The sequence below is a fragment of the Pseudophryne corroboree genome, chromosome 1 (genome assembly GCF_028390025.1).
Source record: "Pseudophryne corroboree isolate aPseCor3 chromosome 1, aPseCor3.hap2, whole genome shotgun sequence".
NCBI lineage: Eukaryota > Metazoa > Chordata > Amphibia > Anura > Myobatrachidae > Pseudophryne > Pseudophryne corroboree.
Genome location: NC_086444.1, coordinates 379325603 through 379346791, shown reverse-complemented (window position 1 = coordinate 379346791; position 21189 = coordinate 379325603). Strand labels below are relative to the sequence as shown.

Genomic DNA, 21189 nt, shown 5'->3' with positions numbered 1-21189 from the left:
CCATGTGCTTTTTACTAAGGAGTGGCTTCCATCTGGCCACTCTACCATACAGGCCTGATTGGTGGAATGCTGCAGAGATAGTTGTTCTTATGGAAGGTTCTCTTGTCTCCACAGAGGAATGCTGTAGCTCTGACAGAGTGACCATCGGGTTCTTGGTCACTTCCCTGACTTGGGCCCTTCTCCCCCAATTGCTCAGTTTAGATGGCCAGCCAGCTCTAGGAAGAGTCCTGGTGGTTCCGAACTTCTTTCATTTATGGATGATGGAGGCCACTGTGCTCATTGGGACCTTCAACGCAGCAGATGTTTTTCTGTACCCTTCCCCAGATTTGTGCCTCAAGACAATCCTGTCTCAGAGGTCTACAGACAATTCCATTGACTTCATGCTTGGTTTGTGCTCACACATGCACTGTCAAGTGTGGGAACTTATATAGACAGGTGTGTGCCTTTCCAAATCATGTCCAATCAACTGAATTTACCACAGGTGGACTCCACTTACACTGTAGGAACATCTCAATGATGATCAGTGGAAGCAGGATGCACCTGAGCTCAATTTTGAGCTTCATGGCAAAGGCTTTGAATACTGGCAAAAATCACACAAAAAAACTTTTCATGTTGTCATTTTGGGTATTGTGTGTAGAATTTTGAGGGAAAAATGAATTTATTCCATTTTGGAAAAAGGCTGTGACATAAAAAAAATGTGGTAAAAGTGAAGCGCTGTGAATACTTTCCGAATGCACTGTAACTGTGAGAAAAGTTTTAAAAAGTATTATTATGAATTTTGTCTAGTTTTGTGTCCAAAAGTGATGAAATTAAATATAAAACTTCAATTTAATCTAAACAAATTGTGTATGTGTCCCACAGAACTAAATGAATTTCAAAGAAAAAGTATATACAAAATTAGCTTAAGTAGATAACCCGTTATAATCCTAACTCTTTCACTGAGGGGCGAACAACTTTGCAATATAAAGGAGTTAAAATATAATGTAGCACTCTTGTATAACATATTTACAGTACTTTTATTAATACCAATGAGAGATGTCATATTGTTTCTGCCACTAAAGAAAATAGTAATTTAGACATAAATAGTGCAATGCCATCTAGAGGCTACACTATAACTAAAGTGAAAAAACACTTGTTTGATATTAGCAGCACATTTAGTGCACTAGTTTTACTCTGGAATGTGAAATATATTCATTTTAAAATAAGCATTTTGTATTGAGTGATATCCCTATAGTAACATGCTGTTGCTACTTAATATAAGTATTTGAAATTATTATTAAAAACTGTGTTCCCTTATTGTAAAATAAAATTATAATTATGAATTAAAAAAAGTACTTTTAAAAAATAGTGAAGGTTCTTCCATGCTAATTACAAGTCAATGTCATGCATATTCATTGAAGGTTGACCTTTCAAATTCACATGAGTTAAAGTTTTCAAGGCCTATACCTACAATTACTGAGTGCATGTACTGTAAATGTATAGTCTATTAAGTAAAAATGCTAACTTGCTCCAATAACGCTACTAAAGTTTATCGAGTCTAAACTAATTTGTTTGTATTATGAGCATCAGAGTACAATATCGGAGCTGATTTTATTTGTGCCCCCCTCCCTCCATATTTTCCCCATTTTTGCAAGGGTTTGCTCAGGGTGCCTTAGCTTCAATAATGAAATATTATCTACAAAGTGATGCATTGTATGTTGGTGTAATTATCATATAAAAAGTTAATGATGGTGATTCTTTAGGGAACTCAGTATTTTAATGTCTTACTATTGTGCTTATATGTGCTTTAATGTATTCAATATAATGGAATGAAAATGTATAAAATCATACAATCACACACTGACTTGAGATGTTTCAACAATTTTTCCCCCATTTTAGCTTATATTAATTTATAGCAGAGGTAAGACCTCATATCACAGGTCTATATGATGTAGTAAATAAAAATTACTTGCAGGTCATTTATCCAATTCCACCACTTTCCATGTCAATGTTTGCTTGTTTGTGATCATTTAAAAAAAAAAAAAAAAGGGTTAAATGTTGCATGCAAGTTTGAAGATGTTGAGACAGCTGTGATTTGTACATAAGCTTTCAAATTATAAATTTCCTTCCATTTCTCAGAAATGTAATCTCATTTGTACTTCCCATTTCAGTCTAGCTGTAAGATCCTAATCCTTCCACTGCCAGAGGGGCCAGTAATGCTATGTAAACTTAAGCACTGTAACAGCAATGGTTTAAACCATACCTACCAAATAACACTAGGACACCAGTGCCACAATGATCTGGTCTTAGATTGAAATCCTATTTTATGGTCTGCTAGCTTAGTCTAATAAAGGAAGGTTAACCCAGATCACTTTATGCCACTAAACTGTAACTTGCAGCTAAAGGGTTAATAAATATGTTGATGCACACTACACAGACACACACACACATATGTTTATAAATATATATATATATATATATATATATAAGATAGATAGATAGATAGAGAGAGAGAGAGAGAGAGAGAGAGAGAGAGAGATAGATAGATAGATAGATAGATGTGTGTGTGTGTGTGTGTGTGTGTGTGTGTGTGTGTGTGTGTGTGTGTGTGTGTGTGTGTGTGTGTGTGTGTGTGTGTGTGATTTCACAGTATTCGTCCAGCTCTTTTAGAGGTTTCTAATTATCAGTTTTCATTATTTGTATGCGTTAATAAGAAACGGTGATTGTTAAGTGTGAGCAGTATGTCAGATTTTACCTCCTTAATTAACTATTCCCAGCCATTTTTCATCACCACTGTGTGATAGTACTTCTTTACACTAGTATAACTCCCTGAGCCTGGCACATGACTGTATATTCTGCCAAATCAAAGCTAATTCCAAGCGTTCCGAAACTCCAGAGCCTCTTTGCACAGCAGATCCGTGGTGCTGAATGGACAGCGCACTCCACCAGCTCGGACTTGCAATGTTTCATTATCCCGGTTTGTTTGCTGTTTTCTCTGTTCGTTCCCTCCCATCTGCTCCAGTCTGTCTCCTGTAAATCGGATCAAGCCTGATTCCCCTCACGTCAAACCACATGATCCCATAAAACATTCATCACCTCTCAATCCCTGATCCAGTTCCATAAAACATTCATCGTTGCTTTTCCTCTCACTGCTTTTCCACAGAGTAACCAGGGAAGGAAAAGAACAGTGATTTGGCCCCAGCGCCTGGCAGCCGGAGGAAGCACATCACACGCTGATGTGCAACCACAGTGCGGGGGAAGACAGGGAGATCTCATTACCAGCTGCCTTCGTGGTGGAAGCTCACAACTACCCGGTACAGAAGTAGTTGCGATTTGGGTACATGAAGACAAGGCAATAGCTGTTCTGAATGGATGTTATATGCAAACAGGAAGATTTGTGTTTTACTCCAAAGACTGAAGGGGGCAGCTGGATGGGGAATATTCTTTCTTGTATGTTGGAGTGTGGTTTATTTTACTGAAGTTTCAATTTCCTAAGGATTGCGTTATTTTTCCTGAGTCTGTGTATAACGGAATATAAAAAAGAATCACAATGAAAATACTGTGTAATCAAGGTAGGTTTCCTTGTTTTATCATTTCACGTTCACTAATGCCTGATAATATTTACATGTGATTCCAGTTTTTAAAAGGTGTGTGTGCGGGGTTGTTTTTTATTTTTTTGGGTTTTTTATTTGTTTGTTTTTTTTGTTTTTGTTTTTTTTTTTAGTTTTTGTATGTTTAGCAACATAGTGCTCTATCTTTAAGCAACCTAGAGGAGAGCTACAGTACTAAATTTATGTTGCATAATCTAGATTCGGGATGCATATAAAAACAGGGAGCCTTTCCTAATCCGATGTATTTAGATTAGGACTTTTCCTAGTGCAATAAATATTTTGCAGTTATAGGCACTGTTTAATATTACACTGGTGAAATCATTTTAAGAAGTCGATTATTAAAGGATGGGGGATTGGGAATTACTATTTCATACGCTATCCTCACAGCTATAGTGCAATACATAGCACAAAGTAGGTCAGGAATCCAGAAGGACACTTGGGAGACAGCTACCGGATCTTGCGGTGGATATGTCCCCTGGGTCACTTCAGCTCTTTGCTCTATGTAACATGATAAACTTGTTTTTGTGTCTGATATAACATCTGAATATGCTGTTCATATGGTCTATTTATAATATGTGTTCTGGGAGTACTTCCTCAGTTGTTCACTGCATTTCAGGGATTCTCAGTGATGCTAAATGGTACCCAGGATGGAGTCTTCAGCTCTATTCCATGAATATGCAGTGTTAGCGAGTTAGTGACGGTATTTTAAATCACACCTAAATTAAAAGTGGATAACCGTGACCGTTACATTTCCTATGCGCAATATGCAGGATTAGCAATAGGTTCCTGCACATTGAATTCTGCTTTTACTTTACCATAACACTTTGTGCTGTCTTTTAAACAATGGACATTGATGCATATATAGTACTGTATACTGCCACCTTGATCTTAACCAGATGAGGGTTTGTGCATTGCCTGTTATGCAATGTTTCACAGTCGTGATACAGTAGGTCTGCATAATCCACCAAGCAAGCTACTGTATGATAAAATGCAGACGCCCTCCGCAATCATATGATCCTGGGTGTTAGTGGCACTGCCTAAGACATCCCTGACACATCTCTAAAAGTTAAATGCATGTAGTAAAAAAATAATTAAAGCTAAAGCAACTATTGCATTTCAGACTGTAAAAATCATAAGGTCACATGTAGAATGATTTGTATGTATATATATAGATAGATATGTTTGTTTTTGAATCCATAAGTATACATATACATATCATTTAGATAGATAGATAGATAGATAGATAGATAGATAGATAGATAGATAGATAGATATTTTTCTATGATCTACATTACAGTATATTGACTTTTACAATGCCACTCATTATTTCACCACACAAAGTGTTGATCATTATGTTGGTTGTGTTCTCTGGAGTGTAATCTTAACAGCAATCCCAGCACAGTACAATATATTTACTGAGAGTTTGTACATACAGTACAATGCGGTGAATGTGCATTACTACATAGATCATCTCCTGTTTCATAAAAGAGATGAGCCCCAATAAAGTGTTCTTTTAAGGTTTACTTAACTGTCTTGTTATAAAATTGTTGTTACAATATTATATTACAATGCTCTGTCTGGTAGAGTTTATCAGGTTTTTATATCCCCTGTCCTCTTCTTTAATAAATTCTATGTAGAATCTTTATTTATCAGTTGTAGGGCTGCAAATAGCAAGTAAGCAATTCATTTGCAAATCAATATGTGGTACAATAGGATTCTGTACAAATGAGACCCGATCTAAAATATATCTCTATATTCAAGGATTTAAATTGTAAATCTGACACTTTTATTAGAACTAGAGGCATATGAGTCCCTTTCTTCTGTACATGTCCTACTGATATATCTTTGTAGTGAGTGAGATATCATTATATGCATGTTATGCAGCATATGTGACAGAGAACTTTATAAGTCTGCAGTATATTATTCTTTGCAGAAATGCACTATACTGTGCAATTCTAAGACTTTATTTAAAAAAGTGTCCTTGTTTGAGACAGCGTTCTTAGTATTAACTTGGCACACTTGTGGTGACTTCGAAAATCTGCTTATCTTCTAACATTACGGGTTTACTGCAGTCATATTAAATCATGTGAAACTCTTTTCAGGCCTACTGAACAGCATTTATGTTCTATCAATCACTGCTCTGGGTGGTGAGAACACAGCCATATATTTACTTGCATTGAGGTTAATGTAATTCATAGCATCTAGGGTGAGACTGGCTCTGCTGTCTTGTCATAGGTGTTTAACTAAATACATTTCAGACACGTAATAATATTAATTTAAATTTTCAGAGACATTTTAGGTTTCCTAACTCAACTGAATAAAGTAATGTGGTTTATTGAACTTTCATTATGCAAGGCTTAGCTCAGTGTTATTGATTTGTATTTTGTCTAGATGAGAAGGGAAAGGGATTTATGTCAACATTGTTGAATTTGGATTTTGGGCTTTGATGTTCGCTTGCAAGGTCTTTGCTATATAAATAACATGCAATACAGCATCTTTCACTGTGGCTTGGTTAGCATTTTATGAAAAATATACAAAGGGAATAAATGTCTACTAATAGCATTAAAAAGTCTGCACTTTTTTTGCACTTGCAACATATTTTCAGATGTGGCCTAGGTACCAGAAGGCATAATTTATCTTTAATAGCTACAGTACAAGCAACTACACAAAATAAAGAAACAACACACTGAACTGCACAATAGGATACATTCTTGGTCAGAGCATAATAATCCCAAAAAAACATTTGTGTGTGTGAGCATGCACATGTGTATGCTTCTGTATGTTAGTGTACATGTTTGTATTAGTGCACATTTTCAGTTTTGCAGCAATTTTCCATAACAGAATGAAGGTGTTTCTATACCTGAATCAGCTGAGTATGGATGATAGACATGCAATAAAAATGCATGATGTGGATTGGTGATTTTATACATAGGAACAATGCAACAGTGCCAGTGAAGAGTGCAGCTTATTTCCAGTAAATTAACATTTTTTTATTACTTGAATGAAGGAGCTGCAGTATAATATGCAAAAAAATGCTTCATATATTAACTTGTATATGTAAACCTCAAATGGAACACTTTCAGGAGATGTCAAGCAAAGCCTGAAGTAATATACTGTGTTCTGCCATACACATTAAAGGGGTTCTCCATCTAAATTATGACCTCTCCCTTCCCACCACCTGTTTATGATCAGAGCTCTGTAATGGATGTTGTTTTATTTATAATTATCCCATTGGAGATTCCAGCACTAATGGAGTGGTGTGCAAAAGCTATACACCGTGCAGCTTCCTGCAGCCAGCCTTCATGGAAGCTATTTGATAGGTCAACAGACCCACATTTCATTGCAGCTCTCTTTCCTCTCGGAGACACTGTAAAGGGATATATTTGATTACACATTATAGTTCTAGGTTCCATAAGGCACTGTGTAGTACAGTAATAAAAAGATATTAGAGAATCTAGTGACAGGGCCTACTTAGGAGGGGAAAAAAAACATTGAGCCATTTTAATTTTTACAACATTGCAAAGTCAAGCATTTCATTTTATAGCAACGTTATGAATTAATTTTTCATATTTTATTACCCTCATTAAAATTGTGTCTGGACCAATATACAATGGTATATTGTGTTCAAATCCCAGTGGTTTCTTTTTTTCTATCTATCTATTCAGCTATTGAAACCATTGCTGTATAAGCAGTTTTTCCCTTTGAACAGGATTTTGTAAATTGTAAAACATTCACTTTGAAATGCATATAACAATTTCAATCGAATGCAAATATCACATACATTTGCATTTAGTGCAGTTAATCAGAATACATTGTAATATTTGGACATAGATCCACAACCCATGTGTTATTTTAGTGGGAAAAAACAACCAAAGTACAATTTATTTGCTCAGATAAATATTACCAAATATCAGAAGATATTGTGATTATCCTTTCAGTGCAATTACTTTATCTAGTGGTTTTTTGCCCCTTTGTCGCTAGTCCATTTTCACCCCATTTTTGTATAAAGTATTTTTTCATGGTGAAGAAGTTAATAATAATAATAATTATTATTATTATTATTATTATTATTATTATTATTATTATTATTATTATCATTATTATTAAAATTATTATTATTATTATTATTATTATTATTATTATTATTATGCTGAAATAGACAGTTTTTCCCTTATCAGTATATTTCAATAAATATATTTTTATGCTATGGGTAGTATTGATTAAAATGAAAATAATACAAAAAGTATACACCTTTCTACTCTTCCCACAGTTACTTTCTTGCAGCATAGCAAACTTATTTCCATTTATTCTTTTACATTTTTTTTGCTGGAGATGCTTGCTTATCATGTAGACTTATACAGATGTTTTTTCTTGGGCTGTGAAGGGAGCTGGATGGAGAGAGGATATGTATAATATACCAAGCTGGTCAGGGTGTGGCCAGATTGTTATAAGGTAGACATTCTACATCTTAGTACTCTACTGTTACTGCCAAAAATATGAGTAATTTAATGCTGGCTGCAACTTTGCTGGATCTGGCCTCTTCCCCCTAGCAGCAGGGATTCCCCAGGAATGTCAGGATGACAGCACTGGTTACTATGGCAACCCAAATGTATAAACTGTGCTTCCTCATAGGAGGATACAGAATTCAGGTAGAAAATAATTACGTTTTCTGCTTATCAAGTGCATTGGTGTGCGATGAAACTATTTCTATGCAAACCACTCGGACTGGAAACTATCACTGCAGAATGGTTCCACTCTCAAATTTAAGAGAGGACAAGCCAGCTGTCATCTTCACAGTTCATTTATAAAGGTCCTAGCAGGCTTCATTGATGTCTGGCATGACATTTACATACAGATACTGATGGTATTTTGTCAATTTCTAAACAATTCATCAGTTGGCAGGATATATTGTTGCTACAAGTTTAAAACATGTTTTGTTTTTTTAAATATTCTTAATATAACCATTTATATTTGTACTAACAACTCATTGTTTCATCGTTTCTAATATTTTTATGTTTTTAATCTTAAAATATTTTGACGTTTTATTAAAATTTTTATCATTATTTAGTTGATAGGTTATTTATTTTAATATATTCCAAACTAGTTCTTTAGCACTCCTTATTTAGGTATGATATAGGGTCTAATTCAGAGTTGATTGCAGCAGCCAATTTGTTAGCATTTGGGCAAAACCATGTGCACTGCAGGGAAGGGGCAGATATAACACGTGCAGAGAGAGTTAGATTTGGGTGGAGTGTGTCCAAACTGAAATCTAAATTGCAGTGTAAAAATATAACAGCCAGTATTTACCCTGCACAGAAACAATATAACCCACCCAAATCTAACTCTCTCTGCACATGTTATATCTGCACCCCCCCCCCCCCCCCCTGCAGTGCACATGGTTTTGCCCAACTGCTAACAAATTTGCTGCTGCGATCAACTCTGCATTATCCCCATAGTCCACAGGTTCTCAAACTCGGTCCTCAGGATGCCACACAGTGCATGTTTTGCAGGTAACCCAGCAGGTGCACAGGTGTATTAATTACTCACTGACACATTTTAAAAGGTCCACAGGTGGAGCTAATTATTTCACTTGTGATTCTGTGAGGAGACCTGCAAAACATCCACTGTGTGGGGTCCTGAAGACTGAGTTTGAGAACCTGTGCTATAGTCTAAAAATAGAGTATTGAAGAAGCCAGTCAATTCTGTTGTGTGGTTGGGGCATAACTGAAAATTCTTGACAAAAGGCCAAATTCAGTCAGCAAGATATGCCAAATTGTAGAACAAAGCAGATATTTAGATTACATTTTTTATATTTCCCTCATCTTCTGAATGCCCCATATAAAAATTGTTAGACAAGTGGATATAGATATAAAGCAAAATGTGCCTATGTGAAAGCGGCCAAATGATCCCATTTAGTGAATCAAGTGTCACCTTACACCCCAAACAGACTGAACAAGCAAAAAAAGGTTCACCATACAGGGTCCACCAGCACTTTTTGGCAGTTACTGTTTAAACACTGTTTATGCTAGAAAACAGGAAAAAAACATCTCATAGTGCAATATGTAAAATGAACAAGAGAGTGAATTTAAATATCATGCGGGCAGAATTGTCAGGCCTCGTACCACTTTAGATGGTCTACCAACTGCGGATAGACATGTGACGCTTATTGATAAAGTGGGTAATTCCCGTGTAGATAATGGTTTTGAGGTGTCCCTATTCCATCTAGTCACCACTTCATTGTCCAAAACTCATATAAGAGAAAGAAAATCTCCAATGGAGCAGTATCAGTTATTCAAAAACAAAACAACATGTAATATGACAGAAGGGTTGGCCTCTCACCATATGCATTGGTCTACAACAACAGTAAACAATTGAGCTCAAAATCGAAGACACATATCCCAAGCGTCCCTGGAACTTGTGGAGCCAGAGGTGAGAAGACGTCCTCCGATGAAACAGAGTCCTCCTTTATCCAACGCGTTTCAACACCTACACAGTGTCTTTTCAAGGCATATGGAGGAAAAACCGTGACTTCACTATTTAAACCCTATCAAAGAATGGCCTAATACCAGACATGGATCTTCTACCCATTACGGCCTATACTAAATATCTATGCTGTGACTCATTCACATAGTCCACTTCAACTTTTCCATATTTATGTCCCGCTGTAACAAATAAGACCTTGTGATACATTGTTCCTGATCAGTCCGGAAGTGTTCCTCTCATTTTAGAGGCTGGCCAGGAACAGATCCTGACCTTGGACATTCCGCATAACTGAGTTCCCTCGGAGATCACTGGCCAGAAGTGGTCATCAATCCGGAAGTTATGCGTTCCATTGATGTGTTCCGATTTCTGGAAGTTCATATTATTTAGGTATCCATAATACCGGACTGTGTCGTATCTTCTCTATCTTATGGATTCAGAATTTCATACATGTTCCCAATATGTAATCAATGTTATCGTGAATCAACAGCATATGGAATATACGAAGATAAAACAATATTAAAAACATAAATTTTGACACGTTAAAAATACCATTTTAGAATAAAAGGGGCCAATAAGAAGAAAAGGAAAGTGAAAAAGGAAAACATAAAACCAAATTCAGGTATCCCAATAACATAAATTATGGAGGATTATAAAAACCACTTTAATTCAAAGTCCTTATTTAATCCATTCTGGACCAGGGTTTTTGAAATTAAAAATCATGTTCATTTCATTACGTGCCAACTTTTGTGCCACATCCACACCCCTTATGTCCCCCGTGATCTTTTTTAACCCATAGAAATTCTTTATATAATTTGTATTACTTTGATGAGCTTCTTTAAGGTGCAATAAAAGTGCATGCGTTTCCAACCCCTTTCTTATATTCCTTAAATGTTCCCGTATCCGGGTCTTAAGTGGTCTACTCGTGCGACCAATATAAAATTTATTACAAGAACATTCAATTCCATAGATAACATTTGAGGTGTGACAGGTAATTAACGCTCTTATTCTGTGTGTTTTTCCATTTACAATCACTTCTGTTAGTTTCATACCAAAGGTGTTTTCAATATTTTTGCAACCTGTGCATAGGCCGCACCTGTAAAAACCTTTACTAATAGTCCTCGGATTCATAGGTGATACAGGACAGATGCTCCATACCAATTTCAATTGTAAGTTCTAATGCTGCATCTTCTGACACAGCACGTAGATCTGCTCTGCATGCATGCTGGAGGCGTCTTTTTCCTACAGACAACTCCTGCAGAATTAGTATGTTATTGCAATACTGTACATCTCTGAATCAGGCCTATGGTCTGAACTTTCCTGTAGTGTCCAGAGGACACCTCTTCTATCAGCCCACAGTGGCTGTGAGTTGGACTTGCTACGAGCTACTGTGAGGGTAGTCTCCACTGCAGACATGATACATGCTGTTGTTGTTGAGATGGGATGTGGCGCTGCTCTGATGTATAGGTAATAAGCATCAAAGTACTTCCGATTGTCAAGATATCAGATGATCTGCCAGGTGAAACCATGATGATTTTCTACAAGGAACAAACCCTCAGTTTCTTCTGAAGGACGATATACTCCTTTTGTAGAAGAAGATGCAAGCTGATGTGTTCCGAAAATTATATTTCTCTAACGTCCTAGTGGATGCTGGGGACTCCGTAAGGACCATGGGGGATAGACGGGCTCCACAGGAGACAGGGCACTTTAAGAAAGAATTTGGATACTGGTGTGCTCTGGCTCCTCCCTCTATGTCCCTCCTCCAGACCTCAGTTTGAATCTGTGCCCGGACGAGCTGGGTGCAACTTAGTGAGCTCTCCTCAGCTTGCTAAAAAGAAAGTATTTTGTTAGGTTTTTATTTTTATTTTCAAGAGATCTGCTGGCAACAGACTCTCTGCTACGTGGGACTGAAGGGAGAGAAGCAGCCCTACTCACTGAAGATAGGTCCTGCTTCTTAGGCTACTGGACACCATTAGCTCCAGAGGGATCGTACGCAGGATCGCACTCTTGGTCGTCCGATCCCGGAGCCGCGCCGCCGTCCCCCTCGCAGAGCCGGAAGACAGAAGCCGGTGACAGAAGCAAGAAGACTTCGAAATTGGCGGCAGAAGACTCCAGTCTTCATATGAGGTAGCGCACAGCACTGCAGCTGTGCGCCATTGCTCCCACACTAAACCCACATACTCCGGTCACTGTAGGGTGCAGGGCGCAGGGGAGGCGCCCTGGGCAGCAATTAGAGACCTCTTGGCAAAAGTGGCCATATATACAGTTGGGCGCTGTATATATGCATGGGCCCCCGCCATATTTTTACACAGAAACGCGGGACAGAAACCCGCCGCTGAGGGGGCGGGGCTTCTTCCTTAGCACTCACCAGTGCCATGTTTTTTCTCCACAGCACCGCTGAGAGGAAGCTCCCCAGTCTCTCCCCTGCAGTTACACGGTAGAAGAGGGTAAAAAGAGAGGGGGGGGCACATAATTAGGCGCAAAAATCAATATAAACAGCAGCCACTGGGTTAACATTAAGTTACTGTGTTATTCCTGGGTTAATAGCGCTGGGGTGTGTGCTGGCATACTCGCTCTCTGTGTCTCCAAAGGGCCTTATGGGGGAATTGTCTTCAGATGAGCATTCCCTGAGTGTGTGGTGTGTCGGTACGTGTGTGTCGACATGTCTGAGGTAAAAGGCTCCCCTAAGGAGGAGATAGAGCAAATATGTGTGTGTGAGGGTGTCTCCGTCGACAACGCCGACACCTGTTTGGATATGTGTAATTAAGTGCTAAGGTGAATTTATTGCACAAAAGATTAGAGAACAGACAGGAAATCTACCCATGTCTGTCCCTGTGTCACAGAGACCTTCAGAGTCTCTCAATGCTCACTATCCAAAATAATAAACACTGATATCGACACGGAGGTTGACTCCAGTGTCGACTACGATAATGCAAAGTTACAGCCAAAATGGCAGAAAAGTATTCAATATGATTTTTGTAATAAAAGATGATTTGCATATCACTGATGACTCATCTGTCCCTGACACAAGGGTACACATGTTTAAGGGGAAGAAAGCTGAGGTAAATTTCCCTCCTCTCATGAGGAAAAAGAGCGGGAATCTCCAGACAAGAGACTGCAGTTTCCCACAAAGAATTCTCAGGCAGTATCCTTTCCCCACTAGGGCCAGGATAGGATGGGAATCTTCCCTTAGGGTGTCACGTTTGCCCAAAAGGTAGCCCTGACGTAAAAGCTATTCTCAGGGATCCTGCAGATAGCGTGCACATTCTGGTACACTACTCAGACCGGCGATTGTGTGGGCATGGGTTTATAGCGCTGTGGCAGCGTGGACAGGTACCTTATCAGCAGAGATTGAGACCCTAGTATGTAGATATATATATATATATATATATATATATATATATATAGATATATAGATATATATATGTATATATAGAGATATATATATATATTAAAGATGCTGTCTTAAGAGATATATATATATAAAACATGCCCAAAGAGACATGAGTATACTGCGTCCTAGAGTCAAAGCTATGTCGATTTCTGCTTGACGTGTCCTGTAGAATATGCAATGGACAGATGATGCCGATTTAAGAGGCATAGGGAAGGCTGAGGATTGCGTGGAGAAGGGTTCTCGGACCTGGTCTCCACAGCTATAGCTGGTAATTCTGATATTTTGCCTTATATTCCTACACAGCCTAGGAAAGCACGACATTATCAAATGCAGCCTTTCGAACAAAGAAACAAGAAAGTCCGAGGTGCGTCCTTTCTTGCCAGAGGCAGGGGCAGAGGAAAGAAGCTGCACAACACAGCTAGTTCCCAGGAACAGAAGTCCTCCCCGGCCTCTACAAAAATCCACCGCATGTCGCTGGGGCTCCACAGGCAGAGCTAGGCACGGTGGGGGCACGCCTTCGTAAGTTCAGCCACAAGGGGGTTCACTCCCTGTTAGATCCCTGGGCAATAGATATTGTGTCTCAGGGATACAAGCTGGACTTTGAGAAGATGCCCCCTCACCGACGGCCCTGCCGGCTTCCCCCCACGAGAGGGAAACAGTGTTAACTGCAATTCACAAATTGTATCTTCAACAGGTGGTGGTCAAGGTTCCCCTCCTTCAACAAGGAGGGGGTTATTATTCGACCATGTGGTAGTCCCGAAACCGGACGGTTCGGTCAGACCCATATTAAATTTAAAATCCCTGAACATATACCTGAAAAGGTTCAAGTTCAAGATGGAATCGCTAAGAGCGGTCATTGCAAGCCTGAAAGGGAGAGATTTTATGGTGACTCGGGACATAAAGGATGCATACCTTCATGTCCCCATTTATCCACCTCATCAGGTGTACCTCAGAATTGCGGTACGGGATTGTCATTACCAGTTTCAGACGTTGCTGTTTGGTCTCTGCATGGCCCCGAGAATGTTCACCAAGGTAATGGCGGAGATGATGGTGTTCCTGCGGAGATCAAGAGAGCAGTGGCTGAACAGCGTATCACTTTCTCTGGAAGTGTAACGGCAACACGGCTGGATTCTATATATTCCAAAGTCGCAGTTGGTTCCTACAGCTCATCTGCCTCTCCTAGGCATGATCCTAGACACAGACCAGAAAAGGGTTTATCTCCCGATAGAGAGAGCTCAGGAGCTCGTGACACTGGTCAGGAATCTATTAAAACCAAAACAGGTGTCAATGCATCACTGCACTCGAGTCCTGGGAAGGATGGTGGCATCATACGAGGCCATTCCCTTCGACAGGTTCCATGCGAGGACCTTCCAATGGGACTTACTGGACAAATGGTCCGGATCACATCTTCAGATGCATCGGTTAATCACCGAATCCCCCAGGGCCAGGGTGTCTCTCCTGTGGTGGCTGCAGAGTGCTCACCTTCTCGAGGGCCGCAGATTCGGCATTCAGGACTGGGTCCTGGTGACCACGGATGCAAGCCTCCGAGGGTGGGGGGCAGTCACATAGGGAAGAAATTTCCAAGTCAAAACAGGAGACTTGCCTTCACATCAACATCCTGGAACTAAGGGCCATATACAACGCCCTACGTCAAGCGGAGTCCCTGCTTCGCGACCAACCGGTTTTGATTCAGTCAGACAATATCACCGCAGTGGCTCATGTAAACCGCCAAGGCGGCACAAGGAGCAGGGTGTCGATGGTAGAAGCCACCAGAATTCTTCGCTGGGCGGAGAATCACGTAAGAGCACTGTCAGCAGTGTTCATTCCGGGAGTGGACAACTGGGAAGCAGACTTCCTCAGCAGGCACGACCTCCACCCGGGAGAGTGGGGACTTCATCAAGAAGTCTTCACGCAGATTGCAAGGCGGTGGGAACTGCCACAGGTGGACATAATGGCATCCCGCCTCAACAAAAAGCTACAGAGATATTGCGCCAGGTCAAGAGACCCTCAGGCGATAGCTTTAGACGCACTAGTGACACCGTGGGTGTTCCTGTCGATTTATGTATTTCCTCCTCTTCCTCTCATACCAAAGGTGCTGAGAATCATAAGAAAAAGAAGAGTGAGAACAATACTCATTGTTCCGGATTGGCCAAGAAGGACTTGGTATCCGGATCTGCAAGAAATGCTCACAGAGGACCCATGGCCTCTGCCTCTAAGACAGGACTTGTTGCAACAGGAGCCCTGTCTGTTCCAAGACTTACCGCGGCTGCGTTTGACGGCATGGCGGTTGAACCGCAGATCCTAGCAGAAAAAGGCATTCCGGATGAGGTTATTCCTACGCTGATAAAGGCTAGGAAGGACGTGACGGCTAAACATTATCACCGTATATATGGCGAAAATATGTTGCTTGGTGTGAGGCCAGGAATGCCCCTACGGAGGAATTCCTGCTGGGCCGTTTCCTTCACTTCCTACAGTCGGGAGTGACTTTGGGCCTGAAATTGGGTTCCATTAAGGTCCAGATTTCGTCTCTATCCATTTTCTTTCAAAAAGAACTGGCTTCTCTTCCTGAAGTCCAGACATTTGTAAAGGGAGTGCTGCATATTCAGCCCCCTTTTGTGCCTCCAGTGGCACCTTGAGATCTTAACGTGGTGTTGAGTTTCCTGAAGTCACACTGGTTTGAGCCACTCAAAACCGTGGAGTTAAAATTTCTCACGTGGAAGGTAGTCATGCTATTAGCCTTGGCTTCAGCTAGGCGTGTGTCAGAATTAGCGGCTTTGTCACATAAAAGCCCCTATCTGGTTTTCCATATGGGCAGGGCAGAATTGCGGACCCGTCCACAATTTCTGCAAAAAGTGGTGTCATCCTTTCATATGAACCAACCGATTGTGGTGCCTGTGGCTACTCGTGATTTGGAGGATTCCGAGTTACTAGATGTGGTCAGGGCTTTGAAGGTTTATGTAGCCAGAACGGCTAGGGTCAGGAAAACAGAATCTTTGTTTATCCTGTATGCTTCCAACAAGCTTGGGGCGCCTGCTTCAAAGCAAACTATTGCTCGCTGGATCTGTAACACGATTCAGCAGGCTCATTCTGCGGCTGGGCTGCCACTGCCTAGATCAGTTAATGCCCATTCCACAAGGAAGGTGGGCTCTTCTTGGGCGGCTGCCCGAGGGGTCTCGGCATTACAGCTTTGCCAAGCGGCTACTTGGTCAGGTTCAAACACCTTTGCAAAGTTCTACAAGTTTGATACCCTGGCTGAGGAGGACCTTGTGTTTGCTCATTCGGTGCTGCAGAGTCATCCGCACTCTCCCGCCCGTTTGGAAGCTTTGGTATAATCCCCATGGTCCTTACGGAGTCCCCAGCATCCACTAGGACGTTAGAGAAAATAAGATTTTACTTACCGGTAAATCTATTTCTCGTAGTCCGTAGTGGATGCTGGGCGCCCGTCCCAAGTGCGGACTTCTTCTGCAATACTTGTATATAGTTATTGCTTAAATAAGGGTTATGTTGGTTGCATCAGGGTTGATCTGATGTTCCGTTGTTGTTCATACTGTTAACTGGGTAAGTTTATCACGAGTTATACGGTGTGATTGGTGTGACTGGTATGAGTCTTGCCCTGGATTCCAAAATCCTTTCCTTGTACTGTCAGCTCTTCCGGGCACAGTTTCTCTAACTGAGGTCTGGAGGAGGGACATAGAGGGAGGAGCCAGAGCACACCAGTATCCAAATTCTTTCTTAAAGTGCCCTGTCTCCTGCGGAGCCCGTCTATCCCCCATGGTCCTTACGGAGTCCCCAGCATCCACTACGGACTACGAGAAATAGATTTATCGGTAAGTAAAATCTTATTTTTATAAGTGTAAATATTGCATTTGTTTTGTGCTTCATATTATATACTCGCAAATGTCTATTATATGGACTGTGTACCATACTTGCCCACTCTTACGGTATGTCCTGGAAACACCTGAATTTTTAGGAGTTTATCTTCCCACATCTTGGCCATTTTCTAATGAAGTAATTCTCAACAAATAACATAATCATTCTGATTTACCTGAATCTAACTTAAAGGGTAAGTATTGGCTACAGTATGTTGACACTGCTCCACATCGCTAAATAAACTTGGAAGGTTGGGATTGGATACTAGGATTATTGAATGAATAAGATCTTGGTTGCAGGATAGAAAACAGAGAGTTGTGGTAAATGGAGTGCATTCACAGGAGGGAAATGTTACAAGTGGAGTACCCCAGGGATCTGTACTTGGACCAGTGCTTTTTAATATCTTTATTGGTGACATTGCAAATGGCATTAAAGGGAAAGTATGTCTTTTTGCAGATGACACAAAGGTATGCAACAGGGTAGACACACCAGGTGGGGTAAAACTAATGACTGAGGATCTAGGTAGACTAGAGGAATGGTCAAGAGTGTGGCAATTACAGTTTAATGCCCAAAAATGAAAAATCATGCACTTGGGTCTCAAAAATACAAAGGCTAAATATAGTATTAATGGCACTATACTGGAAACTACTGAGGAGGAAAGGGATCTAGGAGTCACTATTTCAAGTGACTTAAAGGCAGGTAAGCAATGTAACAAAGCAACAAGGAAGGCTAGTCAGATGCTTGGTTGCATTGGGAGAGGAATCAGCAGCAGAAAGAAAGAAGTAATAATGCCACTGTATAGGTCATTGGTACGGCCTCATCTAGAATACTGTGTTCAATTCTGGAGGCCATATCTTCAAAAGGGTATTAATACTTTAGAGACTGTAAAAAGAAGGGCAACTAAAATGGTGCATGGCCTACCTCACAAAACATACCCAGAAAGACTAAAAAAATCTAAATATGTATAGTTTGGAGCAGAGAAGGGAAAGGGGGGACATGATAGAAACTTTCAAATATATCAAGGGTTTTAACAAAGTCCAGGAGGAAAACATTCTCCAAATGAAGAGAAGCAATAGGACACAAGGACATGCGCTGAGACTGGATGGGCAAGGTACAGGAGAAATATGAGGAAAAATTACTTTACAGAAAGGGTAGTGGACAAGTGGAATAGCCTCCCATCAGGGGTGGTAAAGGCTAAGACAGTAGAGCAATTTAAACATGCATGGGATAGACATAAGGATATCCTTACAAATAAATAAGGATCAAATGAGTTTTGAGATAAAAATATGGTTAAAAAAGGGCAGACTAGATGAGCCAAGTGGTTCTTATCTGCCGTCAAATTCTATGTTTCTATGTTCATTTGATAACTAAAAAAGCAATTCAGTTTCCAGTTCCTATTTTCAAGTACATACAGTGCGGCAAAGAAGTATTTGAACAGCCACAGATGGTGTAAGTTGACCAACTTAAAAAGATGAGAGAGGTCTGTAATTTCCATCATAGGTACACTTCAACTGTGAGATACAGAATCTGGAAGAAAAAAAAACAGGAAATCACATTGTATGATTTGTAAACAATTTACTTGTATATTCTAGTGGAAAATAAATATTTGGACACCTACCAAGCAGCATGATTTGTGGCTCTCACAGACCTGTTACTTCTTCTTTAAGAAGCTCTTCTATCCTCCACTCGTTACCTGTATTAATGGCACCTGTTTGAACTGGTTATCTGTATAAAAGACACCTGTCCACACACTCAAATAGTCAGATTACTACCTCTCCACCATGGCTAAGACCAGAGAGCTGTCTAAGGACACCAGTGACAAAATTGTAGAGCTCAAGGCTGGGATGAGCTACTCCACAATAGGCAAGCACCTTGGTGAGAAGAGATCAACTGTTGGCGCAATTATTAAAAAATGGATGAAATACAAGATCACTGACAATCTCCCCCAACCTGGGGCTCCATGCAAGATCTCACATCATGGGGTATCAATGATCTTGAGAACGGTGAGGAATCAACCCAGAACTACATGGGGGGACCTGGTCAATTACCTCAAGAGAGCTGGGACCACAGTCACAAAGATTACCATTAGTAACACACTACATCGTCATGGATTGAAATGCTGCAGCACCCGAAAGGTCCCCCTGCTTAAGCCAGCACATGTCCAGGCCCATCTAAAGTTTGCCAGTGACCATCTGGATGATCCAGAGGAGGATTGGGAGAATGTAATGTGGTCAGATGAGAGCAAAATCTAACTTTTTGGTTTAAACTCCACTCGCAGTGTTTGGTGGTACAAGAATGATGAATGGCATCCCAAGAACACCATACCCACTGTGAAGCATGGGGGTGGAAACATCATGCTTTGGGGCTGCTTTTCTGCAAAGGGGACAGGATGACTGATCAGTATTAAGGAGAGGATGAATGGGGCCATGTATCGTGAGATTTGGGGCAAAAACCTCCTTCACTCAGTAAGAGCATTGAAGATGGAACATGGCTGGGTCTTCCAGCATGAAAATGAACCCCAAACACACCACCCGGGCAACTAAGGAGTGGCTCCATAAGAAGCATTTCAAGGTCCTGGAGTGACCTAGCCAATCTCCAGACCTCAACCCAATAGAAAATCTGTGGAGGGAGTTGAAATTCTGTGTTGCCCGGCGACAGCCCCAAAACATGATAGATCTAGAGAAGATCTGCATGGAAGAGTGGGCCAAAATACCTGCTACAGTGTGTGCAAACCTGGTCAAGAACTACAGGAAACGTTTGACCTCTGTAATTGCCAACCGAGGTTATATTACAAAGTATTGAGTTAAACCTTTTGATTGTCCAAATATTTATTTTCCGCAAGAATATATAAATAAATTGTTTAAAAATAATACAATGTGATTTCCTAGTTTTTGTTTTTTAGATTCTGTCTCTCACAGTTGAAGTGTACCTATGATGGAAATTACAGACCTCTCTCATCTTTTTAAGTGGATCAATTTGCACAGTCGGTGGCTGTCCAAATACTTTTTTGCCCCACTGTATATCACACTCTTGTGCTTCATGGAACTCCAGGTCTGTGTGTAGCAAACAGGTCCCTGTTCATGATCACTTCATTTTCAACTCCATTCACCTCTCAGCTATCATCAAGACTTGGATCATTCAACATGACACCACTTACCCGGCTGATCTCTCAACAAGCCATCCTTTTCCCTCAAATTCCCCACCCTGGTTACTGACAGAGTGGTGGCATGCAGGGATGTGCGGTGAGCTAAATGGCTCAGGAGGCACTGGCTGGCACCAGAGCCAGAATTACACACAATATACAGTATGAGCCAAAGGGTTCATGTAGGCATTATACACAGGCACAACAGTATAAACTCCTGGAAATTTGCTGAGTTTTGGTCAGAGATTTGCAGAAAAGATAGGTATGGCCTCTCCTGCCATATACTTTTTACTCCAGAGTTTTGCCTATAACAATGATTAGAATAATACAAAGAAGATATTTCAAACATATTCTTTGTATTTTACATATACTTTAAACAGTCAAAACTTGGAAATAAACATTAGCATGACAGGAAAGGCTCTGCCTCACCCCATGGCATGTCACTGGTAGCATGGATATCTTTCTCTCCCCCAGGGAACTTATTGTGTCATTCATACTTAGCTCTCACTCTGCTTCTCCTAAAATGCAACCTAATCTTCACCTCCTAGTCGCAGTCATCCATAATCCTCCTGGTCCACATTCCTAGACTAGTCAGCTGCTTGACTTCCCCACTTTCACCCTTATGAACTCCCCACTTCATTGTAGGTGATGTCCATATCCATATTTGTAATATCATAGATACTGCTGTCTCTAAACTCCTTTTCCTTGCATAC

At 40.5% G+C, this 21189-nt stretch overlaps 1 protein-coding gene across 4 annotated transcripts in view; it reads left to right on the top strand.

Annotated features, from left to right (window-relative positions):
* Nucleotides 1-2613: 2613 nt before the first annotated feature.
* The window catches only part of RTN4R (reticulon 4 receptor), a 316821-nt gene continuing 298245 nt past the window's right edge, over nt 2614-21189 (top strand). For 3 of the 4 annotated variants that reach the window (XM_063913154.1, XM_063913156.1, XM_063913157.1), the window contains exon 1: nt 2966-3551. The gene's annotated coding sequence lies outside the window, so the exon portion shown is untranslated. The other variant, XM_063913155.1, reaches the window with a different exon arrangement.